This window comes from Bacillus rossius, chromosome 1 (assembly GCF_032445375.1).
Source record: "Bacillus rossius redtenbacheri isolate Brsri chromosome 1, Brsri_v3, whole genome shotgun sequence".
Classification (NCBI taxonomy): Eukaryota; Metazoa; Arthropoda; class Insecta; order Phasmatodea; family Bacillidae; genus Bacillus; species Bacillus rossius.
In genome coordinates, this window is record NC_086330.1 from 356,319,606 (window position 1) to 356,347,483 (window position 27,878).

The 27,878-nt window shown below is 38.5% G+C and overlaps 1 protein-coding gene across 2 annotated transcripts in view; it reads right to left on the reverse strand.

Moving 5' to 3' along the window:
• The window catches only part of LOC134528270 (uncharacterized), a 63,261-nt gene that overhangs the window by 16,893 nt on the left and 18,490 nt on the right, over positions 1-27,878 (reverse strand). Inside the window, exon 2 of one of the 2 annotated variants that reach the window (XM_063361752.1) lies at positions 24,403-24,536. The gene's annotated coding sequence lies outside the window, so the exon portion shown is untranslated. Of the gene's footprint in view, positions 1-12,620; positions 12,771-24,402; positions 24,537-27,878 lie in introns of those variants that run through there. The other variant, XM_063361751.1, reaches the window with a different exon arrangement.

Below are 27,878 nucleotides of genomic sequence, written 5' to 3' on the forward strand. Positions count from 1 at the left end.
TTTCAGTTTAAAATATACGAATTTCTGTATGCTGACTCACTCATCACGAGATCTCTAAAACTATACACCCGATTGACTTGAAATTTAGCATATTTACTCATTTTGTGATCTAGACGCTTACTAAGAACGGATTCTGCGGAAATCCGATCCCAAGGGGAGTTTCGGGGGCGTAATATATCAAAATTTCCAGTTTTTGGTAGGAAATCACCATGACAACGGCTGTTGCTTTGTTGATGCTTCATTCGTCTCTATGGCAACGACTATTTAATTGTTAGTGCAGTTCTCATCACCGTTGAAATTTTACGGGTACTTTAAATATCAAAAATTGCCCTTTTTTTTTCAAGTTTATATATTTTACAGACTTGAAATTTCACAGTAATGTTCCTTATGTTACGCAGGATGACACTTTCCGAAAATTAGATCCCATGGGTGGTTAAAACCAGGCAACAGCGGGTACTTTGTCTGCATGAGAACAGGATTTTGCATTGTTCATGCCTTCTGCGTCTCCATGGCAACGGGCATCGCGTGGCAGTGGCGTACCCACAAGGAGGGGTATGTATAATGAGCGGCGCAAGAGTGATCTGCCTGTAGACTGCCGTAGCGAAGTACGGGTACATCAGTTGTACGTTGCGTGCACGAGTCGGAAAACCATCGGTGCTATTCATTTTCTCTCCGGTACATAATACACCATTGTAATAAATTTTCACTGAAGTTTTTTTATTTACCATTACTGTAAATGGGAGATGTGGCTTAATTTTTTTCCATTAGTATAGCCGTGCGATGCCGGGTCGGGCAGCTAGTATATTATAAAGAGTCTCGAATAAGGATTGAATCTCTGGTAGTTGGCGTAAAGCCGTTGACAATATCTATATAAATAAATATATTCGTTTAAAATCTTAAATCTCCGAAAGTTCTTCACCAATTGCTTTGGAATTTTGACCCAACGTGACACCTATGACAGGTAAAAATATAGATTCAAAATGTAGATAGGTAAAAATATACGTATATAAATAAACGTTTGTATGTTCGTCTTCTATTTAGTACAGATATATATGTGACGATATAGACATAGAGAGCTAAATATATAGAGAAGTATACAGATATAGAGGGGGAGATATTCTTATACTGTATATAGGGGTAGAGAGATAGAGCTAGGGATATATATATAGAGATATATATATAGAGAGAGAGAGAGCTGTAGAGATATATAAATAGGGAGATATATTTAAATATATATACACACAGATGCATAGAGATTATAGAGATATAGTGATATGGAGAGATATGTATAGATATATGTATGTATAGATAGAGATGTATAGAGAGATAGAGAGGTTTTTATGTATAGAGAAATATAGTGAGATTTGAGGGACATAGAGAGATAGAGAGAGATAGAGGTGCTTTGTATATGTGTAGGTACCTACTACAAACAAATTACAAAAAAGTTTGAAATAGGCATAGCAAAACATGCCGAACATTAGCAAGTAATTAATATAATAAAAAATAAATAAAATGTATACAGGTTTAGTTCGCAAAATCACGCGTCGTAGGAACAAGGCTCCGGGCACGAGGCGTGACCACACCACGTGACTCGAAGACCTGCGACCAATCACGGTGCGGCGCATCCCCTCCCCCCTCCTCCACGGGATGTCAACGAAGCACAATCACTTTTCGGCACACCCAAATATTTAACTTCGCGTAACCTTTTTTTATAATGCGTCCTTACTGTGTTTGCTAACAGCTTGCTACAGTAATGACAGGGACCTTAAAATCAGAACCTGTCGCTTTTTTTTTCCACTCTCTATGGTCACCTAAAATTAAAACGTCCAAGGTGTAACTATATATATTCCATTTATAACATACATGCTGCATTTGCTTGAAAGGTTTATGATGTTTGGTTAAAACATTGGCCATTCTGAAGGAAAGACACTTTTATTAAATTAAGAAATAAAATTTCCAAAATCTTAGTAGTTTACCACTTCAACGAGTGGTTTGGGTTAGGTGTAACTATAAAAAAAAGTCTAAAATCGTGAGAATGGTAGGTTACGTTAAGTTCCCATCATTAAAAATACTTTTAAAATTGTGGACGATTGGTTATGTTAGGTTAGTTACGTTAAAAATACTGTGGATAGGAATTGTCAATTTAAAATGTAGTTACCTTAACATAACGAATCACCCTTTTTATTTTATAGTACTTGTAATGTAGCTAACCTAATCTAACTGTTTACACTATTTTAAAGTTTTTTTTTTCTTTTTCAATTTAGCCTGACGGTTATCTAATTCGTCCGTCAGTTCAGTCTACGAAAGACAACTCGATAACCTTTCCCGAGAAGGCGGCGAACTTCGGTAAACTTAGGAACTTTTCGGACACCCACGTCAAACACAAAAAGAAATATGTGGGGATTCTAGAGTTCACAGGGATGAGACAAGTATTTACAGTCATAGAGGATTTGGAATAACGCTAACCTAACCAACCTTCACAATAATTACGTTAACCTAAACCTAACCTCCTGGGGGAAAAAAATAAAGAACTATTGTTTAGTAAATTGATCGAACATAACCTTAATTTTACTTCGGTAAACTTCGGAATTGTTCGGGTTGTGGTCGTGGCTTTCATACCTGTGAACTGTAGGCTGTCCTAAATGTTGGTGGGTGCCGTAGGCTTCCCAGCCCTCGCAGATGTTGCTGGGTTGGGAGAGTGGGGGGGAGGGGAGGGGGGCGGACGCGAGCCTCCACGCAATCCTCGTGTTCCGTCCCGATGGCTGATTGGACGGACGAAGAACACGGCCGAGCCATCTACCCCGCGCGGCAGGGGGTGTGAGGCCCGTGTCAAGGAAAGATCCTTGGCCCGTGTAAGGTGTTGCGACGTAATGGATGTCCCCATAACTAAACGTCAAGCCGAGAACGATTGGTATGCCAGTAAATTGCTGTTCTGAGTAAAAAAAAATAAATTAAAGTCGTAGTTTTCGAGTTTTAAGTTCATAACTTAGAAATTATAAATTCAAAAGTTTTTAATACCCCACTGTGCAACAAATAATTAGATAGTGTACTGCGACAAAAAAGTTTGCTACAATTGATAACAATTCAAAATAAAATCAAACATGCTGTACATTTAAGAGAAAAAAATGATTTGGAAGACTTATGCTGCAAAAAGTTTAACCAGAAAAATTGTATTAGTCATACTGTCAAACAAATATGTGAGCCAGTCTTTCAGTATTCGCCAGAGATGTGTAACATCTGACCTCGGCATAAAATAATGTCCCAGTTTCAATGGTGTATTATAACAGATCAATTAAGAATATTTAAAACAAATCATACTTCAAATTGAAGGTAAACTAACCTAGTTTTTTTTACAAATGTTTAATATGTGCACCTTAAGTTACACGGCACGCATTCAATCTAAAGTCCAATTATTCCCACACTTTGGTTAACAAGTCTGGAGTATTGGAAACAACGGAGTCTTCAATTCTGTGACAACTCTGGCAAATCATTAGGTCCTTTTATCACGATCCTTTTCATCACGACCTTTTATAAAGCCCCCCAAAGGAAAAAAAAATCGCATTGCGTTATATTATATTAACGTGGTGGCCAGCGACCAATCCAACGGTCAGGGACTTCCGTCGTCGAACCACTCTCGTACAAAGAGATTCCAATGGGGAGGAGCTCCATCCTGCGTTGACAAATAAAGTTTACAAGTTCGCCCTCTCTTTATTGGGGAAAGAGACATTCTTTCAACATAAGTAGCGCTGAAAGCGAGAAAACAACAAATCAGTACTCGCGCATGCGCTTAACTAAAACTGTTTGAATTACTCTTTCTTTAATTGTGACCTTGAACCAAAACTCAACAATGCTTACAATTTATACTAGTAGATTTTTATAACAGGGGCATTCTTTTATGGACTTGCTGTATGTAAATCCTTACAATATGGTTTTTTTTTTTCACGAGCGATCGGCAAATTTCGGATCACTTCGGAACTGTTCGGGTGTAGCTCTCATCCGAGTGTACTGCAGGCTTCCCTTGGGAACGCATCCATACAAACTCCCATTTTCGCCGGGGTATTCTTGAAACAAGCAGCGAGTCAGACCGCGGCTTGGAAATAATCGGCGCTGGACGCGGGCAATGCGAGAAACCACCGTTAACCTCCATTAGGAAACCCCCGCGCGAGATGGCGGGGTTTAGCTTTCGTAATCCCGGACCGTTATGATTCCGAGGCGAGCCCGGAAACTAGTCTTTGGCGCCGGGTTTCCAACCGGAGGAGACCTGGAGCTTGATGCAACCACCTGCTGACCTCTGAGTCGAGCCCATGTCCTTGGACGAAGAAGGAAGATGATGGTGGTGATGATTACGAAGATAGTGGTAGTCTGGTGGCCTACGATGCGCTTTTTGTACACTAAAGGTATTACGTCTATACGAACACCAGAATATCACTCACATTCAGAGTTGATTTATAAATATTTTTTAATAATGTTACTTGTGAAGAAACTCTGATTTTACTTAATTAATATAATTATTTTGATTCATACAACATTTTAGTGTTGACGAAACCACTTAACAAAACAAATCGCTTAACAATTTTCTTCTTTTTTTTTCGAAATAAAGGTGCTAATTAACAAATGTCAGATTGGAGTCCTCGTTTTATTTTTAATCGTGCTCGGTAAAAGATCGTTGCGTTAAAAATACTTTTTAAAGTATGTGGTTTACGCTGAACAATTACGGCAATGAATGCAAATTACGACTTGACCTCCGATACGACAACTCACGCGGTGTTTTGGAAGTCTAAAATTCACTGACCCCCCGACACATTTCTGAAGTTCGCCGCTCTCTCGTGAAACTTCACAGAATAACGACGTCTTTTTGAGAAATTTAATTAGTTTTTACAGTACTTTTAAATGTCTTTGATCTGACCTATTCAACCTTTTATTTTGGTTACGATCAAGTAGAAGTGCGTAAACCTACCCTCCTGGAACGAAAACAAATCATATTTGTCAGGATTTGATGTAGACAACTCAATTAACCTAACCTACATTTTTCTTTTACAGAAGGAAAAAAATTCCAAAGATGCACGAACGGGGATTGTTCAATAGCCCAAATCGGTGACAAAGAATAATAATTTTTCCCCCCCTAGAGTTTGAGCACACATCATTAAAGATTCAGATTCTACCCCTTGAGCCGTTTACTTAGTTATTTGTCACCAAGAGCTTATTTTCCAAAGTGAATCGATATTTCGTACATGTATTTAACGTTGAAAATTAATACATCTAAAATTTAATTTAATTCTCCTATTATAATGTGTTTTTAAACTTTCTTGATTGAGATTTAATGGTATTTTAAATTACATGTTTTAAAATATACTTATTAAAATTATAATAAAATTTATCATTGCAAAATTATATTAAATTTTAATTAGATACAAAAAAAACTTTCGTAGTTACAAATATGCAAAGATAACCGAAGGATCAGTGCAGCATGTTACCGCTGTGGGTAAGTTTCCAAACTCCACGAAAATTATTTTTTCCAGTGATTCCTTTTCAAAAGTTCGTCGACCGACTGGCAACAATGCCCTACTTCCCGCGAAAACGGTGGAAATGAAAACAAAAATGATAATGAGGGGGTGCGCGATCCTAAACTCGTCTCAGGCTCCCAGAATGCACCGCGCGCCGACACGTCCCGTCCGCTAGTCCGTGACGAGCTAGGACGCAGAACCGGTTTTTTTTTAAATAAAGGTTCTTCCCCCCCCCCCCCCTTCCCCCTCAACGAGCAAGTGGTTTTTCCCTGCACTCGTGCCGCATTCCGTTCTCGTCAGAGAGAGAGAGAGAGAGAGAGAGAGAGAGAGAGAGAGCTGACGGAATGAATGACCTGGCCTACGCGTTTAACGGGAAGCCTACGATTCCCAAACCACCGATCAGTCACCGACCGTTCGTTCATGGTCGGAATTTGAAATATTAAGAGTATTTTGAATGTTGCTTCCTATCTCAACAAACATTTAATTTTATTCACGACCACACAAACGTCCGAAAACCTACTTTCCTAAAATTAAAATAACGAATAAGTTAGGCTAGAATTTTATTTATACGTGACACACCTAACCTTACCTACATTTTACTTTGACAACGGTAAAAGAAAAAAAAATAATAAGATGCACGCAAGCGCATTAATCTGGCGTCTGAGCAGGGATCAATGAATATTTTGTTTCTCGACACGTAACTGTCCGAAGGCTATCGGGGAAGGCATCTCTTCCTCCATGTCACATTCTTCTATGGCGTGCGCGCGCGCGCGCAGGTGGTAGGAGGCTCGGTGCTGGCCGCGTTCCGTTTCCTGCGTACGGTCGATAAGGACGCGCGCGGAATGTTGTCCCGTATCCTCGCGCGTCGGTTTCCGCGGGTTGCAAACAAAACTGGACCTAAACGTCAGTACCGGTATAGCACAAGCTGTTTAAGAAATATATACGATGTTTATGAAGTCTGCACGCAAACTAAAAATACGATGTTTGTGGCCATAAGTAAAAAAAAAAAAAAAACTACAACAGCTGTTTGGTAAGATTATGTTAGTAAAATGGTCTCCGTGACCCAAGTTTGTAATTCAAAAAAACTAACGTATATCTTAATTTCTTACTTCGTAGCTAAATATCTTACTAAATATTAAATTTACATGATTGAAAAATAAAGAGCTAAGTTTGCATAAAGGTTTTCAGATATTAAAATGAATATTTCTTCGTATAAATCAAATTATTTTAATTTATGAACATGGCAAGTTGTAAACATTATTACGTAGGCTGAACAAGAAGTTGAATGTCACTAAGAGATAATGATTTAACATTATATCTTGGACATACGCTAGTCATGGGAACAAAATATTAGTAATGGAAAACTAAGACGAAGACATAAAAGCACACGGGAAAAAAAGCCAATATCAGCCTGATGTCAAATGTCACACGCTTATAGAGCACAGGGTATTCCAGGGAAGGAATTTTTTTTTCAGAACATAAAATAACAGCTGACAAAGACGAGACAGTTGCGACGAGGACGGATAATACAGAAATTAAACATAATCTCTGGACGATACAGCGACGCACAAATAAAGCTTCCTCATTGCAAGTGTTGTCTAAGAAACGCATAGGTGGTTATAACCTCGAGAAAACTGAGTAAAATTTTCGTACTACGCAACTAACGACATAAGTATATTTTTTATTACACGGTAAACATCTTTATGCCAACGACCATAGACTGAAACCTTAATCGAAACTATTTAAAATCTCGTATCTTCTTTAATCATAATAACTACTTTCAATTTTATACCCAAGTCTTATCCGGGACTCGAACCCAGAACAACTCGCACCGTAAGCCGGTATACATCCCACTACGCTGCGGAGGTTGGCATGACAGACATAATAAGGCTCTGACAACTCACAACGAATCTTAATCTTCCAATTCCAACACATAAAAAAAAAGTGAGTGAATCTTTCACAGTATTGGCCATAGAGGTGTAACATCTAACCTCGGTAACGAGCAAATTCGTGTTTTTCTCATGTTGCAAATACACCTATAATACGCTCGGACACAGCATTTAACTAGAATTCGTTTTAATAATGCCGAACGTGATAGATATACGCAAACTGTGTTTTCTACTACATTTCTTGACGCGAATCACACGTAGTTTCTACACCTGCCGCTAGAAATCGCTGCTGGAGCAGCAACGTCGACTATCGAATCATTTGATATTCAGAGCGAAATTTTTAAACTATCTAACGAAACGGCTCCGATGATAGAGAAAAAGGCTTGAAAAAGTTATAATCTACTGCTTTAGACCTAATTTCTGACAATAAATTGTTATTAAAATACTGTCCACCTTGATAAATAGAATTAAACATTTAAAACTATAAAGTTTCCCTTTGGCTTTGTGAAATTTTGGTTCGAGCCATCACACACAAATGGCAACACCATGGTTACAAATTTTACGTCCGTTCCATTCACGAAATTACTCCCACCAAATGCCTGCATACAGAGAATCAAGATGGCACACATCAATGAAAGGTAAATAAATATTATGAAATCCAAGATGGCGGGATAAGTTCCCGCGCAGCTTCAGAGGAAATGATGCCACGCCCTGGACGCCAGCGAGCGGCGGGCGCGTAGTTCGTCCAAGCTCCGCACAGGCCAGGTGAGCGCTGATGGCGGGCCGTAAAGCCAGGAGTGATGAGGTGTTGAGGGGGGGAGGAGGGGAGGGAAAGCCTCTCCTTGTGGCGGTCACTGCCGCGGTCAGGGTCGCGCCAACTCTCTGGCCGGACGAGAGCTGTGTTTCTCCGTCTCTCTCACCCCCTCGGCCCCGCCGCGACCATAGACTAACGATGGTGTAGACGGATTATCGTCTTCTGCGCATGCACTTAATATAAAAAAAATGTTTTATGACCACACACAGAATATTGTTGTTCACGTAGAATTAACCAGGTATGTAACGTAACATTTTTGTTGGTAATAATAAATGGTTGCGTTGAGGCTAACAAATTATTTTCTTGTTACCACAGGTGGCCATATATTATGTATGTATGTATGTATGTATGTATGTATGTATGTATGTATGTATGTATGTATATATATGTATGTATGTATGTATATATATGTATATATATATGTGTATATATATATATATATATATATCTGTGTGTGTGTGTGTTTTCTAAAATCACATCCTATTTTTGAATTTTTATATTTGATTTCTGAAACAAGGACAAATCGAGAGTTAATTTTAGTCATATCTTGCAAAATGGTTGGCAAAGTAGTTATTTATTCATATCCAATGCCCGTTAAAAAATTATGATTTTATCTACTGCTAAACAGTTTACCGTATGAACTAACATGCTGACCGTTGATAAATTGCTGTTAGAAAATAACTTATCAAGAAAATGCATTGAAAATTTGATTTTAAGGCTAGTTCCAAAGGAGCAAGTAGCTGTAATCAAATAAAATTTGTAACTAATCCTCACAAACTATTGTTCAGACAAAAAATTGTGTTTATTAAATAATGTTCTTCCTTTTGTTATTATAAATTATTGTATGGCATCATGAAATAATTAAAAAAATCCCCACCTCTTAATATTTTTTTAAGTTTGATATGCACCGCTTTGACTCTGTGAATAGTTAATCAAACTAGTGAAGAAATATCAAACACTTACTACGTTGTAACTGGGACGTACCAAAGCGCTTTTGTTATTTTAAAAACTCAACAATGTTTCAACTGTGCATGTCATTACAACCGTTTTTAACAGTTCTTTGAGAAAATAAGCCGTTCGATGTTGGGGTCATGATTTTTTTATGTCTAACATCTTAGCTCTCGATGTACGGCATTTGGTAGGAGTATGTAATTTCGTAATGTGGCGTAAGTCGCATGGAACGGAAATTTGTAACAACGGTACTGTTATCTGTGGCGGATGGCGCGAACCAATGTTCACATAGCAAAAATGAATCTTTAGAGTATTAACTTTTTAATGGATTTTAAAAAGACGGGAAGTATTTTAATACAATTCCTTGTCGAAGGTCAGGTCCATGCCGGGGTTTAGTATTTTTTCAAGTTTTTCGCTTTTATTGACGCCATTTTATTATTTATAGTTTAAAATTTCATTCTACAAATGAATGATTTCGATATATTACGTAGCTGCTCCGGCACCGATTTCTAGCGGCGGGTGCGGAAATCACTTGTGATTCGCGTCCAGAAATGCTGTTGAATTTGCGTATATTTATCCCACTAGGTATTATTTGAAAGAATTCTCCGTTAAATTTTTGTGTCCAAGTTTCACATTATAAGTTTATTTGCAAGATGAGAAAACATGAATTTTTTTCGTTGTCAAGGTTAGATGTTACACATCACTGGCGAGTACTGAACGACTCACTCAATTTTTTTTTTTGTGAAACTTGCGAGCATATTCTATCTAATCGTTTATCTACGAGACTACGACGTCTTCGCAGTGGGGAAGCCTATGGTTCACACGCCCTTGACCATTTCCGTACATGAACGAAGTTCGCCGTTCGCTCATGTCGTGATATTTGATGCATTTTTACAGATTTAGAGTATTTTAAGTGTCCCTGACCTAACACGACCAACATTTCATTAAGTTACCATCAACTATGTAGACGTGCAAAACTCTATTCTCACGAGAAATGAATCTTACACGCTTAACCTAACCTAACTTTTTATTTTTTATTTCAAACAAAATAAAACCAAGATTCCCGCAATATTCCAACGTCTGACTGGAGGTAAATGAATAGTGGAGGTACTCGCTTCGCATTGTGACTCCGGCAGCCGTTCTGGCTGGCTGACTGAACACCGCGGAGATAAGATCAACACATCCGGACATTACCTCGCTATTAAGCCCCGTTCATTTAGTACCACCGACCCAAACGTCTAGAGAGGGGAGGGGAGATACAAACTTTGCTTCGAGAAACAAGAAGCAAACACTTTATTACAGAAAGCTATTTCCGTTGGGCAACCGGAGATTATTAATTTCTGGCAACCAAGCAACCCGTAATGCGTGCAACAGTAACTTGGTGCCTATATTTCAGGTTTCTTAAATTACACTATAAACCGGAGTTATTATTATTATTTGTTTCATTTTCCATTTCACAACTGTAGATTCAAATAAAGTTTATATGCATAAAACCGTTCAATGCGTTGTATTGCATCGATGAAGCTAATAGTTTGTGTGTAGATTTGATTTTTTTATATGCCAAACAAACTATTTCTTGTAGTATGTGTTATAAATTTATAGAATATTTTTATTTAATTTTTTACTGTTCAAAATCCACCACTTGGTCAAGTAATATATTTAATCGTATGTATGTTAACTTATTAAAAACTTTTTGTATGTCTTACATATGTGGTTGTGTTAGCCTTAATTGTAATTTTGCCCTGTAATGTCTGTTTTAATTTTCGTTTTTATTTGGTGTTTGCATCTTGAGATTTGTAAGTACTGTTTAGCAGGTACTAAATAGATAAACAAAAAAAATATATAATGATGTCTTATGTAATAGTATGGGTTTTGCGTAGCTGTATGAGTTGTATCTATTATATGTTGGGTCATTCGGTTATTGGTCCACAACTGTTGAATGGGGCAGTCATGGCACGAAATGTTCATTTCGTTTTCTTGTCATTACTAATATTTAAGAGATTTTATTGTGAATTTATCACCTTAGCATTCTTGCATTTATGTTTCGTCTCAAATATTATCAAAATATAGTTTACTAAATGTTATTTAAAAGCGGTCAAAATTCACGGAAGTGTTCGTAGTTATGAATGTTAAGGGGTATTAGGTCTCGTCATCTTGCAATTTCAAAAATTTTGATACCGCTTGCAATAAATGTGCTAACTTTTCTACATGGCATAGCGCTTAGCATTGGCTACTTCTCAAAGTCAACATTTGAGAACTGATGTGATTATCATGATAGCTGTAGTCACCCGCGTGAAATAATAAATTATTTTATCGCAGTGCTTACAGACTATAGTATATTAGTAATAATGTGATTGCACTAAAGTAAAGAAGGTCTGGGTGATATGATTTATGCCTTGAAATACCAACAAAAAAAATTGTGATAAATAATTCTAAAATATAATTGCAGAAAAATGTTGGAAAGATCCAAGATGGTCATACCTCATCCCCCTTGAGACAATTTGTGAACCAACAGAAAATACGGGAAGAGGGCAATACGAATAAATTTACAAGAAAATAGCCTTACTAATAATGATAGTAAAATGGAATAATGAACATGACTCGTGAGAACGAGCCTAAAGACGTAGGCAGCACAGATGTCTTGCGTGCATTGCTGCCTGCCTACCCGCTGGGCGTGGCTAAATATGTCCTTTTAGTAACTTCAACTGTTGTCACTGGTCTAGAAATAAATACGGCTGTTAAGGGGCCCGCCTCGTGAGGGGTGTATGTGTGTTAGTGATGCGGGATGATAAGCGCGACGCTCGCTGGTGCTTCTAGCGCGGTATCGCCTCTATGAGCAAGGCTCTGAACTGGCGCGCAGTCTTCTCGTCGTCACATGATAACTGTGAAATTTGAGCCGTGACCGTAACATTATATGGTGGAGAAACGAGGATAAAGGGGTAATGCACGTCCCTTAAGTGCTTTCAAGAATCTGTACTGGTTATTTTACGTCTAAAAATTACTCTGAAAACATACGTTTTAGCCATTTTAACTCTTCTAAAAACACAGTTTGAATATTTAATCAGAAATTAAAAGTACTTTTCGGCCCTCAACGAACTCTTAAATGCTGTTCGTATGCAGACCCCACTCAAGATATCTTGATTAGTTTCGAAATCACGTTGTTTTTCCTGAAGCTCTGCACACCGTGTATGTGTCCGGGTAGGCGGAGCCCTAAACAATTTGTCAAGCGATCTCCGTCAACCCTCTTTTTTTTTTTTCAGAACTCGCGTGCGCCACTCATGGGGCAGGGTCACGCGAACAAAGGAAATTACCGCGCGCGACTGCCGGTCACAGGTCAGCAACCCCGGGCCTGGTCTTCAGGGGGGGGTTTGCTCTCTGACCCGCTGACCCGGATGTGGCGAGGTCGGGTGGAACAATAACAACAACAACAAGAAACACGTCAACGGCGGCCCGTCGCTTTACCTGACGGTGGCTCTCCCTCTCCCTCTGTCTCTCTGTCGGTCGCTGAACTTCTTCAGGAGCGGAGTAGCGGAGCACCTGCGCAGTAACGGCTTCGAGCGAAGAGTGTCTGACCGGAGGCCTCTCTTCCCGGTACTCCTTACCGGCCTGGATAGAGGGGGGGTGGAAGAAGGGGGTGATGTACATGGGTGAAGGAGGGGGGGAGGATAGTGGTTGTTACCTAGTAACACGGTCAACTGTCCCCTTCCCCTTTCCCAACCAACATTCCTCCTCAAGCAGAGTTACGACGTCTTCCACCTTTATCTCTCCGTCTTCTCTGACTGAACGCCGCTTGGTACACGTTAACATGTTCTTATTTAACATGATGTTAAAACACGAAATATAAACTTGTCAAAAAAAAACGTGAGCGAGCAAATTCATGTGCTCTCAGGTTGCAAATACACCTAAAAATACGAAACTCGAACATGAAATTTTACGTAGAATTCTTAAAAAAAAAAAAAAAAAAAAAAAAAAAAAATGCTGAGTGTAATAAATAAATATATACGCAAATTGTGTTTTCAACTACATTTCTGGACGCGAATCACACGTAGTTTCCGCACCCGCCGCTAGAATTCGCTGCCGGAGCAAATACGTCGACTATCGAATCATTCGATTTGCAGACTAAAATTTTAAACTACCTAATGAATCGGTTCCGTTTGAAAAGCGAAAAAGACTTGAAAATAAAAGTTGCTTTGGATCTTAATTTTTGACGAGGAATATCTATTATTAAAATACTGCCCATTTTGTAAAATTTCATTAAACAGTTAATACTATAGAGTTTACCTTTACGTTTGCAAACTTTGGTTTTTTACATCCGCCGCAGATAACAGAACCGTGGTTATATATTTTCGTTCCCTGTGACTCCCGTTCCATTAATGAAATTATTTAAATCAAATGCCATTTACAGAGAGCGAAGATGTCACACATTATTTATATATAAAATAAGAATCTTGTAAATCATGAACGCAATGATTAAAAATTACAAAGCTATGAAGCATTTCCCGTGAAGCCATAACTATATCTAAATATCACGCAAGCTATTCTGAATTTATATTTGTCAGCTTTAACGTCTCGGGAAGGTCGTTGCTAAGTTACAGAAAAGCACAATGAAACGAAACTTTTTATCGATGTTATTTCTGTAAACTGAATTAAAATCTAAATCATTATTTTGGTGGAACCGGGTGTTCGAACCAAGGTCCTCTGTAGTGGAGTAACTCCGTTCTCAAGCGTGACTGCAGGCTAAATCCGTTTGTCATACGTCAGTCAATCACGTGACTTACAGCCAATAAGATAGCCCGAAACTTCATCGGTAGTCTGTCAAATTTTGTGAACTGCATGCTTATGACGGACGGATGGATAAAATAAAACCTCCAAATACGTATTTGCAAAGGTGTTTTTGGGTGTGAAAGTGTATTATATTATAATATCGTTTAATTTTTTTTAATTCTTTAACTGCTTCCGTAGTTTTTTACTATCTTACATTTTAACACATTTTAAAATTTGTAAAAAACATTTCTCAATCTAATTTAATTATACGAGATATGATTTCTTTTAAAATTTAACTTTTCTCTACAGTTTCCTAACCAAATCTAAAAAAATGTAACAGATCAGCAACCATTTTAATAAACTGTGCCCTGTGCGAGGCTATAAACTGGTCCCAACGCATTCTAGCGGACGCTTGGCAACAACCGATACAATTGTTACGGCAAAAATCCTAGAGATAGCAGTACCGTCGCAGAAAAATTGGAACCACCTTTCTAATTTTCTCTAACACATTTTAATTCTGGACTATTTCTTGTTATGACCATTAAAGTGTACAAAATATATTCCAGGATAATTTCGCCACCGGTACGCTTGGTACGTCCCCCGATGATCACGAAAGTGACTATATACGAGTTAATGGCGCCAGACGCGGGACCGCCATCTGGACGAAATCAAAGATAAACGTGAGCTCTGCGCATGCGCGGAATTTGGGAAACAGATAGTTCACGGATAGGAAACCGAAATCCGTTCCCTAAAAAGAAAAAGAAAAAAAAAGGACTGGCCATGTCCTATCGTACACTAGGAATACAGGTGTAGCATTTTCCACGAATATAATCCTGAGTCCATGGCCCCCACATTCGATCACGGGCTCTGGACCCAGGATCGGAGACAACACCCCCCCCCCCCATCCCCCCACCCCTTCAATTTTACAGTCACGTGCTACATTTTAACTACATGGTTATTTCTTACCTACACTCTTTTTAGAATGTTATTTAACCTGAAAATACAGGGTATAATTATGGTTACTATTTTATACGTTCAAACTAAGCTTTATTTGTAAAATGATTTTACTTTAAAATAGCCACAGCGAGGTTGTGTGTTTATTCCACACACTGAGATAAAAATAAACAGGGCAGGTCCCTGGACCCTGGGGTCCACCCAGCCCCACCCTTGTGGGGACTGTGCATAAGTCACGAATCACGATATTCGGCTCCCGAGGGAATTATTTTTTTCTAAGCTAACCAAAGAACTAAGTGTACTTGTAGGATGGGTACGGGTTACAATGCGGGGAAGCCTAAGATGTACATCAAGTTCTGTCCCTGCCCGAACACGCCCGGGTTTAATTATATATATTTATATTTCTCTGTTTATTTTAATGTAGCTATACTAACCTAACTAACCGTCCATAGTGTTTTAAAGTGTTTTAATGTAGCTAACCTAACCGACCACTTTTAATATTTGAATTCATTTTTCCTGCGCAAAAAATAAAACAAATCCCGAGGTTGGCCGAAGGTGAATATTCGGGAGTGGTCGGGCAGGGACAGAACTTGATGAACATTTTAAGGTGGGTTTACAATTGAAAATTATGAATTAAGACTTAAGACTTCGTCGTGTACTTACCATATAATGACTCTATGTAAACTAGTGGAATGGTTAATGATTGTCGTGTGTGAATTTTGACGGGTCGTGTGCGAACCATATGATGACTTAAGACTTAACAGAAATTGTTATATTTTATATTTTTCGTTAAGACTTAAGGGAAGCGACCAATCACAACAAACTGGAACCTTTCAACCGGAAGTTTATGTGTTATTATTGGACCGAGCCAGGCAGTATTTTGGGTTAGAATTCGTATATTTGTCATTTGTAATCATCATCCATTTCGAAAAATAGATATCCCATTTATCAATAACCTATTTCCAACCTGCTTCTCCGTTTCGAACAATGTCTGACCATGTGTTTTGTGCTGTGATTGGTTAGAATTAACGACTTCTATGTAAATCATTTACTGGAAAATGTAGTTTTGACTTAATCGTGTGCTCGATGTTAAGTTATAATTCTTAAGGAAATCAATCGTAAACCCAGCTTTAGGCTTCTCTAGAATGCGCAGCGCGTCCGTCAGGACAAAGACGAAGACGAGAACGTGGACGGCGCGTGGAATGAGAACATCAGTCACGACGCGAGTACCAGACGAGCCTGGCTCAAGTTCGTTCCTTTCGTGTGTCTCCGCGATCGGACACGAGGCGAGGTCGTGACTCGCCGCGGAAGATGCGTCACGTCGCTTCGACTTGACGCTCGAATCTGGCACGGTGGAGGGGCGTCGGAGAAACTGCTGTTCACTGAACCAGGGTCACACGCGCTCGAATTATGCGCGTCCGTGCATCTCCGGATTTTCGTATTTTTGACGTGACAACGTCTAATAAATCGAGGAACGCCGGCTGCACGCAAGAAAAAAGTGTCCCGTTACGCTGTGTCCCGTTACGCTCATTGTACGCTTGCGCCGCATCTATTTCTCTTCCACTCGATTGGAACAACCACCGATTTTACTTTTTCGAGGCACATTAAACTTGAAACAGCACTCCCATTCGTTTCCTACTAATTTCCTATCATCGTCCTATCCTTAACAGAATAACACAGATTGGAAAAAGTTAAATAGCAAACATGTACCTATAAAAGTTATAGTTAAAATAATCTCTTCGTTAAAGTAATAAACATATTTCAATTAATGAGTGCAAATAAACGTAAATTTATCAATTAAATTGTAGATTTCATTTCACTCCTTCTTTGTATCCATACAAAATAGAACTAATTCAATAAAAATTATTCAATTTTATTCATAAAAGTATACAATCATATCATCAATGTTTTGTTATGACGTTGTCACGTTAAACTATCGTCCGTAAACCGACGATACAGAGAACCAATTTTTTTTAAACATCTTTGATATAAGGAAACATATAACCACGGATGGCGTATGGTATTAACCAAAGTTCACAAAGCCAAAGGGAAAATTTATAGTATTAACTGTTCAAAGATTGGCAGTATTTTAATGAAATTCTTTTTCGAAAATCGGGTTAAAGCTGGAGTTTAGTATTTTTCCAAGTATTTTTTTTTTTAAACTTTTATCGGAGCCGTTTCATTTTAAAGTTTAAAATTTCCGTCTGCAAATGGAATGATTCGATAGTCTACGTAGCTGCTCCGTCAACGAATTCTAGCGGCGGGTGCGAAAACTACACATGTGGTTCGCGTCCAAAAATTTAGTTGTAAAAAAATTGTGTTAACTTATCACTCTTGTCATTATTTAAAGAATTCTACGTTACATTTCGCGTCCGAGTTTCGTATTATAAGTTTTTTTGCAACATGAGAAAACATAAATCTGCTCGTTACCGAGGTTGTTAGATGTTACACATCTCTGACGAGGACTGAAAGATTTGCTCTTTTTTTTTTGTCGTTGTAAAATTAAGTGAAGTTTAGGTTGGGTGTGTTAAGTAAATAATACTCTCGCGAAAATTCTATATTAGATATTCGGGCTTTTTTTTTTTTTTTGCCTGGCGCCCTAGGAGGGAAGATGGGGTTAAGTTTTCACCAATGAAATTTTGATTAGGTTAAGTCAGCTACATTAAAAATGAACAGGGCTAACGATTTAACGTCTCATCTGTCCGTCTGTTAATCACGTGACATTCAGCCGATCAAATGGCCCGAAAAAATTCCATCCGTCCGTCTGTGCGTCAAACAAATCCTTACCTAGCTTTAATTTCGAAGGACGGACAGATGAAATCATTACCTCAAAAACGTCTGAAAGGTTTCATTGTTTGTTTATTTGTTTAGCAGCTTCCATATTATGTTATAAACTTGCATTTGAACACGTTTTGAAGTTTTCTATCTGAAACAAAAATTCACCGAAGCACAAAAGTGTAATTAAAACCACACTGTAACTCGAAAATTTATTTAAAGAAATATTAGGCCTATAGCTTAACAAAAAAAAAGTTTGATAATGTTTAGGTAAGTGCTTAACGTACACATCGTGAAACAAAAAAAAATCTTTACAAGATAAATTTATTTAAAAATTTAAGTTTTATACTCAGTTGGCAGCTTCCAAAAGGAAAACAAAATGTTAAAAATAGGGTTTGGCTGTGTCATGGACACGGCCGTGTGTTGTACGCGAATACATGCACGTAACAGGTAATATTTTCAATAAGTACAATATATAAAATACGCTATACGCTTTATGTTTGAACACTAAGAATTCCTTCGAGTTTCCATGTTTTTTTATTTTAACACCATATATATTCACTGTAACTATTTTACAGTAATGTTTTATATATGCAAACAATAGATTTTAACGAGAGCTGACTAATGAAACTCAAACGAACGTCGTAGCTTCTCCGAGTCAAAATTCATACTAAATGGAAATCTCGAAATGCATAAAAATGACCTCAAAATGGCGGCGCTTCCTCCTCCACCGCGCGCGATGCGTCACAGTCCTTACTTGGCGTAACGAATTCTTTGATCCTTTAGCCATCCAGTGGTGTAATTACATTTTGTATGGAGATGATAGATATATGTAGCTGCAACACCAAAGTGTAGCCCTCGATTTTGTTATCATTCGTTTTTTGAATTGCCTCCCACTATGGAAGAAAATTTTAAGACGTATTCACGTCAAAAATTATTGTTAAGACAGACGCTCAGCTTTTTAACGGACAGACGGATGACGGACTTACCGACGTGACGGTTCATTAAGAGTCCAGCTTAACTCTAAAAAAAAGTAATAAAACGGTGTGCTTTTTTCTTCCGACGATGAAGTCACACGAACAAGCGGCGAACTACGGATATTATCGGGGACTGATCGGGGGTGAATGAATCGCAGGCTTCCCAACAGTGTCTAGGTCGCGGGCAACATTGTGTCTTCTCGGAAATGCCTGAAGTGTGTCCCTGTTATTCGCCCGTGTATCCGTGAACCGTCCTATATCCACATTTCTAGGCCTCTACGTTGCGATACGGAATTCCCTGTTTACTGCAAACAGTTACTGGTTTCGTTTCCTTTGTTGGCCAGTCTTTACAGGCGAGCCTCCTTGGTCTAAACAAAAAAAAAAAACTATTTCTTTGTTTACTTCATGGTTTCATCGAGATTACAAATATTGGTTTGTCGATCTAACCTAGAATAAAAATAAAATTATTACATGTTAATTCATGTAGCTCAAACGTAATGAGCATTATCACTGCTGCAAGCAATTTAAATATTCATATTCGCACGTATACGTAAATGTAAATTTATGCGCTTTTAATTTGATTAAGATACTTGACTCTTAAATATCGCCTCCGAAATACCAACCTTTGAATGACATGTAATACAGGATTAGTAAATATGATCAGTACACTTTAAAAAAATCACTGTGCGGTGGATTTACCTGAAACTATTTTCAGTCAGAATAGAATATCTGAATGGTTTTTTATTGTTCAAATGTTTCGGATTCCTTTGTTGCAGATTGCATCCGCTATAAGCAGCTTGTTTTTATAATGACGCCTACCGCACAGCAGAAGATTAGGTACCTGCTTCAGTTAGCGAAAAGGGAGTCAGAAACTGTTACGTAACGTGAAGGAAACACCTAAATACACTAAGTATCTACTCATACAATCACATTTTTTGGCTTATTCATACAGTACAAATATTGTGAAATTTGTAATTCGAACATCGGAAACATACATGAACATAACAGAAATAACGTCAAAATATTCGGTGCTGAAGTTGGCCATATAATTTCACTTCAAAATGTTGCGAAACAAAATTGAGATTCTTTACAGGTTTTCTAACATAAAAATTTTAGAAGTTTATCTATTGACAATCGTATATCTGGTACACACTTTTAAGTTTATTACTGTTAAGACTTTTTAATACGACACTTTTGGGATCACAAAGGTGTCGAATTAGCGGTTTTCCCCGATTATATTAAGGCAATACAGTTTTACCTTTACTACCAAAGAAAAACCAGTAAACAAGTAATAATGATCTGCTCTATGGTAAGAAAAAACTACGCGTAAACACTGTGAGAACTAAAGACGCGCGCAGAGCAGTGGTGCAACCTGGCGGCCAAAGTCAACAAGCGCCCGAATCTACCCGGAAAAAGCAGAATACGAGCGGCTCACAGATCACACAGTATGTGGCCGAACCGAAGACTGCCGTAAATGCAGAGCTTCGAAGAACGTCGAACATGAATTTTCACCGTGGCCCCCACAAGTGTGGGGCTGGGTGGACCCCTGGCCCAGCCCTGTTTATTTTTGAATGTTTATTTATTATAATTTTTTTACAAATTAAATAGTGAATATTTTATAAATAAAGCTTAGTTTGGACTTGTAAAATATTAACCATAATTATACCCTGTACTTTCAGGTTAAATAACATTCTAAAAAGAGTGTAGGAAATAAATAACCTTACAATTATAATGTAGCACGTGACTGTAAAATTGTGGTACGAGGGGGGGGGGGGGGGTCCTCCGATCCTGGGTTCAGGGCCCGTAATCGAATGTGGGGAACATGAATTTCCACCACGTCTTCCTGCCAGCTGTGGAAATGACTAGAGACCGGAAAAATTCGCGAATTCATTTCGCGATAGGCTCAAATACAAATAGTTATACCTCAGTGCTGCCTCTGCTATTGGCTCACAATTCACCTGGGTGAATCTGGGCCAATGAGAAACGCCTGACCAAAGCTTTATCGAATCACAGGCTGCTACTTTGGGACGTCTCACAAGAGACCAGCCAATGAGTGGGTGGCATTTGACTGAGTGTAGGTAGAACCATGGAGTTCATCCTGCAGGTGATTGAACCCGCGAATTTTTCCGGTCCCTAGAAATGACTTGCACTGTACACCTGAGCGTGGCCCGTGGAGTGGATATGTTATCCGAGCGTGAATCGCACGCAGCCTGAAGGGACCCGCGAAGCAGCTGTCGCCGTTAACGGGACCGCGCGCCGGCCCGAAACCGGTTCTTACGGCGGAGAGACGTAACAATGTCGTCATCTCTCTCTCCACAGCGCGGATGGGTGACGTACACCGGACCAAAACTCTCGCGTCCTCGAGAGCCGAACCTCTGCGGTCTCACGTTCAACAAAACGTAGATAAAGATGTGTAACAACTTAGCTCACGGTACGTACTGATTTCGGTAGCTGTATTTTCGCGGATGGAACGAAAGTCAACATGGAACGAAAATGTGTCACCACGGTGCTGACATCTGTGGCGGATGGCGCAAACCACACAAATTTCATAAAGCCAATGGGAAACTGCATTTAGTTAACTGTTCAATGAACTTCTACAACATGGGTAGTATTTTAATAAAATTACTTTTTCGAAAATCAGGTCCATAACCGTTGTTTAGTATTTTTTTCAAGTCTTTTTCGCTTGTTATCGGAGCCGTTTCATTAGGCCTATATAGTTAAAAATTTCGCTCTGCATATCGAATGATTCAGTAGTCGACGTATTTGCTCCAACAATGAATTCTGGCGGCGGGTCACATGAATTTGCCCGTTGCCGATGTTAGCTGTTTACGCATCTCTGACGAGTACTGAAATACTCGCTCACATATTTTTATATTTTATTTATGCGTTTTGGTTTCGAGTATCGTTCAAAACGACGTCACAAGAGACGAATATACGTCACACGAGACGTGAAAATCTAAACCTAACTTGAATATGACCAATGTTTTTGGAAATACTATTTTGGAAACGTCTATAAACTTCTGAAACATTTTAAGAACTAAATGTGGCCGAAATAACATCCTATATGTTTGTCAATATTAAAAAAAAAGAAGATCGATTTATCTTTTGCTCATATTCCAAGCAGCGAAAATATATTTAATTTTTTTTTTTTAACCAAATGCTACCAGCATTGAATGTCTTAACGAATTTCATAATATGCCTAATAAGATAGTCATAAAATTATTTTGATCTTCAAACACAATTTTTCATCCCTTGCACTAATACGTGGTCATATAAATTTTTTGGACAGTTATTTATAAATTTCCAACTAAATTGATAATAAAAAGTTAATTTTTTTTTAAATTTAAACCCCTATTTTTACGGTAACAGTTCGTTTCATCAAAAACTTGTTCCTGCCAAAGGTTTTAGATAAATTTTAGGCATTTTACAATAAATTATTATATAAATGAAAGTAAATATATTAAAAAAAGTAATGACATTTTGTTTTTATACAGTAATGGTTTGAATCATCAAAAATTGTTTCAGACAAATGTTTTAGGTAAAAATTACAAATTGACAAACAATTTGAACGGACTGGATAGTATATCCCTATTTTTTCAACCCCTTCTCGCTATGGTTCATCTAATAAAAAATTGTTTCAGACAAAAGTTTTAGATAAAAATTATAAGCTTAATACAAAAGATGCACGAATTCGATGTTGTTTCTATGAAGGGACTTATGATTTATTTTTTGTCCTCCAACTGTGTTTTTTTCATCCCCTTGCAATTATTGTTGGTTGTATCGAAAACGTATTATGACAACAGGTTTTAGCCATTAAATCTACGTGTTATAAAACGTTCAAACGGATGTAATAATTTTCCACATTACGGGAGTTAGAAAGATTTTTTTTTTTTAAATATTTCCCGTTTCTATCCCTTTGTTCGGATATTGCCCATTAAGGATTCCAACGCCTTTAAATCCAAGATAGTAAGTTGGTATGGAGTGGTTTTTTAGTGATGCGTACTAACATGCTAATTCTAGTGTGACTTTATCGTTTTAGAGTAGAGAAATATGTGAGAAGGCGTATAGGGCCTGTTCCTACGACGTTTATTTTATATACATCTCTATGGAGTAGGCTCTAAATGATAAGCTTGCCTCCCAGGTATACATATCTCTTTGGCGTTACACGGTCAGTGAGTCAGTGATGGGCGTAGCTATATATAGATACTAAAGATTTTATGGTAAGATTCGACGCTTACCTGTCAAAGATCAAGGAATTAATTCCTTACCCGCCAACCCGTTACGTAAGAGGAACTCAGCAAGAGTGTGGAGAAGCGGGATTGTGCATATTCTAAACTCGTACGTTAGGGGTCGTCCATTAATCACGTGATGTTTTTTTAGCAAATTTTTAACCCCCCCTCCCCCCTAGTGATTTGTGGTGATGTTTTAGACTACCCTCCCCCCCCCCCATAAATAAAGTGTATTTTTTTGGTACAAAATATTTTTAAAAATTTCAGAATATTATCTTTAAATATTGGTATAATCTAATTAAATTCTGGAAAATTAAGCACAGTGATAAAAATATCCACACACACATTAAGGTTGCAGGTTTATTCTCACTGGCATAAAAATAATAAAGGAAAGGCTTATATGTGATTTACACATGTATTCGGCGCCAAAATCACAGTCTTACTGGCGACTGGCAAGCCGAGCCGGGTGGTTCATGTTGCGGCGGGCGGGTATATTGTTGCATGGCTACGGCGAGTCAAGGTCACGGGTCGCTTTTCGGTTTAGTAGAAATTGGGCGAAAAAATAAATACATGTGATATCTCTCTACACCCCCCCTCCCCCCTTGTGATATTTCGTGATTTTTCCTGACACCCCCCCTCCCCTTTCCAGCCTCGCGTGATTAATGGACGATCCCTTATCGGCCGGCTCCGGTGGCGCAGTTGGATGCAAACCAACTGGCTTTCGGTTCGATGGGTTACAGGTTCGAGTCCCGAGGGAAACAGTGCATCGTCTTAATTTGGTCAACTGTGCAATGAAGTCTGCGTTTCGCGACCGGTTGCGTTCCCTCCAGTCCCACCAATCACAGCAGTTCCTTGCAAAAGCGAAAACGCGTCCTGAATGTCTCGGCCAAACAGGGAACTGACTCTTCTAGCAGACGGCCGACGATTATAACGGAAGAAACAACGGGGGTGCGGGCGTACCTTATTGCATACCTTATGCCTGCACCTTCTTAACACGCCGAAGCCAACTAATCGGTCAAATAAAACAATTGTACTGTCAATAAAAAGAGCCAGCAACGAGTAAAATGTTTTAAAAAGTTGAAGGGGAAAAAAGGGCCAACTCTCCTGTGTGCTGGCTCTGGAGTCTTGTACTCTCGAGTCTCATCTCGCGGATTTGGTATTATAAAAAAAAGTTAATTTACTGGTCACTAACAAGATCTCTGACACAATGCCGATGGCGATCGATATACACAGGATTAAGTATGTAATTGTTGTTTAATATTTCTGTGCTTGTTGCGTAAAGGGGGTTGCGTCGCAAATGGTTAAACTACATAGTGATATTGAATTATTTACTTTTAAAATTGATAAGGGATATTAGATACATTATTTTAAAACAATTAATGAGTTACAAAAGTTCTAAAGCAGTTAATAAAACTAAAAAAAAAAAAATGACTTCAAGAAACCTGATAATTTTCAAACGCGATTTTCTCAAAACTATGATTTTGGACTCAACCCCTTTTACGCAACCAGCACAGATTTATATTCTGTCAGAAAAAGGTGTCTTACATGTTGATGGCCCGTGGTTTCAGCAACCCTTCCCGCAGACAGGACCCAGGTCTGCGGTGGTCTCGGTGAAGATGTGTTGACAGATGATAGGCAGTCCGCCGCAGCCGACCGCTTAGCTCGATGTTCGTCAGTTGCTGGGCGCCCAAGAACAACAACAAACACACGTTACATTTTTAAAATATATAGAGACTGGTTTTATTGGTATCTAATAACTGTAAGACATTCTGGGCGAAGACACTTTTTGAGATACACCCTTCAGCCAATAAAGAACTGTATTTATGTATATCTCAACAGTGAAATGTGTTAAAAGAGGTTTTTTTTTCTTTTTTTTTTCTTTCAAAATTCATGGTACATTCGGGGCGATATAACAAAACTTGACAAGTACAAATCACCGGACACATATCCTTATGACCGGGATTTACACATAACTTCGAAATACATAATTTAGAACAGCCATAACTTAGAATCCTCAAAAAAAAAATATATTACTTAATTACATCATAACACAATTTAGAACTGTCATAACTTAGAAACCTGTAACTTAAAAAAAAAAACAGCGCCAAACCACATAACTCACAATCGTCATAACTTAGAAACACGTAACTTAGAGCAGGAGGCATAACTTAGAATATGTTATCTTGTATGTTTGTAAGTTATGTGTTTCTAAGTTTTTTTCATTTGAGACCAAACCCGATCATTACTGTTCTCATTTATTATCTCATATTCAATTAAAAATAATAATAATATCTCTATTTATACTTAATAATCAAAAAGTTTCACTTTTGTCGTGTGTGGACTTCACGCAAATATTTACCTGAAACTTTTTTTCACACATAGCCTATTTTACAACTAAGTAGGTCCATATGTTTGTGTGTGTATGTATATATATATATATTATATATATATATTATATATATATATATATTCTTAACTGCTGAAATCAGTCTGTAAATACTTCCTACATACAAATCATACACATCATTCAAAATATAAAAAAAATGGCAGCCAGAATTTCAGTGTTTTTTTTAACCCGTAATCGAGCAAATACATGAAAACACGAAAATTTCCTACAGCCATTATGGCCACGTACCTGCCATCTAGCGGTTGCCAGCATAACTACTTGCCAGCATAACTTTGTTCTTGTTTTGTAAATAGAGTTACCAACCCATGGCTAAGATGTTTACGCATTCAAAATTCCGAAGATGCGTGAGCGCGGATTGGTCATCGGTTGGTCTGACTCGGGGTCGATGAATCATTGAGTTGATCGCGACGCGACGCACGCGCCAGCGCCAGCTGTTTATGGTCGGCCGCCACCAGGTGCGCTGCGAGCGGCATGCGGAGTGGCCCTAAAGACCCGCATAGCAACGTGTGCCATCGCCCCGCGGGGAGCGTTGAGATGCGCACTGCAACTGCGCAGTAACAACATTTTCGGGCACCGATATTAAACCACGGAGGTACATACATATAAGTATATGGAGTGGGTAGGGTGGCAACTCTGGTTTAGCAGTCATGGAGTTAGGAATTGCCAGTGAGACGCCGTGCTGTGATGTAGTTGAAGTCACTTTTTAACCTCAACATCGCCATAACGTTCCACCCAAAACATTGCGGAAATGGTGCTTAACCACTTTTGATGACGTTAAGCCCGTCGTTAAAAAAAGGCCACTTAAAACATTTCTTCATCCAATTTTTTGGGCGTCCAACCAATATGGCGCAACATTTAACCATGGAAAAAAATTGCTTCACACACTCACCATTTTATCATGCAGACATGGCCACCCCGTGTACTGTCACGCCCACAATTTAGCGGCAATAGTGCTTGAACCTTGGAGTTTGGTAGCAGTGCTGTTTAGCAAAACAAACCGTAGCCATACACATGATAATGTTTGTTCAATAACTTGAGACGATCTCGCTAGGAGGAATCATTTCTTAAATGTCGCCGACCTTACCTAACCCAAGGGGTGGCCACGTCTGCATGTTTACATGGTCAAGTGTGCGAAGCCGTTCTTTCCCTTCAACTACTTGTTGCCCCAATTTGGTTGCACGCCCAAGAAAAATTGGCTGGGTTGCAGAGTTCACATTGTGGAAACCGTTTTAAATGACTTATCTGACGAAAGTGACTTTTTAACTAAGTATGGAGATTTTAATTCATACTTCATACTTTCACCATATTTTAGTTACTCTACTTTTCGTTTCGCTCTGAAGACGTCATAGTCTCGAATTAACTTATCAGCTGTCAAGAAGTTTCAGAACGAGGGAAAAACAGAATTTGGGGTAGGCTGTGTCGGGACACGATCGCCAGTTTTTAACGTGAATACATCGTGTGAATGGAAAGTTAAAAAAAAAAATAATAATAAAATAAAGCAGTATTTCCAATCAACTGTTTATAATTCCAACATCAATATATTTTCGCCCATGTATGTGTATATGTACAACTCGAATATACATAATAAGCCCGGTTTATAATTTGTGACGTTTCAAAACGTATCCTTTTTTTTTATTTTATGTATTCACGTGAAAAATGAAGAAGATGCACGATCGCGGGTTATCCGGACGTGTGATCCGGGGTTTGGTGAACGGTATGGGTTTCCCCGTGTTTCCGGAAGCGGCCCGCAAGCTGTCTCGCTGAGTCGAGCTGTCTCGCGTGTGCGGCGTCAGGGGCCCGTGACGCACGGCCTCCAGTGCGCGACGTCTTTTGTTTTCTTCTCGAGGAACACCGGCGACCCGGCGGGAGGCGGGAAGCCTACTTTTCACAGACGAGAGAGCCAAACGCCCGATCCTGCATCTTCGGTTTTTTTTTGTAAATAAATATGGCGGTGTTGATAAAAGGAAAGACCACAAACAAGGCAACGGTATTTATTTGTAATTGTTTTTAAGAGGAAAATACCTCATTGAAGAAACGTACTTCGTATTTTTCATACCGTATAAAAATCTAGGAAGTCTTTGTTTTCCACAAATATTCTCGGGACGTCCTATATTCCGTGAATGTTTATTTTGGACAACTCATGATAACTAATTGTAAATTATGTTAGGTTAGCTACATTATAAATACTTTAAAACATTGTGAACGGTTGATTTGGTTAGGATAGATAAATTAAAGATATTGTGAAATCATGTAAACGGTTTCCTAGCCCTGGATAGCTACATATTGAAAAGTTATTTGCTAAGCAACCATAAAATGATTTTACAGTATTTTTAATGTAACTATACTTACCTAATATAACCAACCATCCACAATGTTTTAAAGTATTTATAATGTAGTTAACCTATCCTAATCGACCGCAAAATTTAATGCCATTTAATGAGATAGAAAGGGGAAAAAAAGTGAGCATGAACTTCGGGGAATTTCGGGTGTGGCTCTCTCGTCTGTGAAAAGAAGGCTTCCCGCAGTTCACACGGACGAGAGACGAACTGTTCCGAATTTCCTCGAAGTTTGCTGATCGCTCGAGAAAAAAAAAAATTGGTTGTCTGTAAAGTCG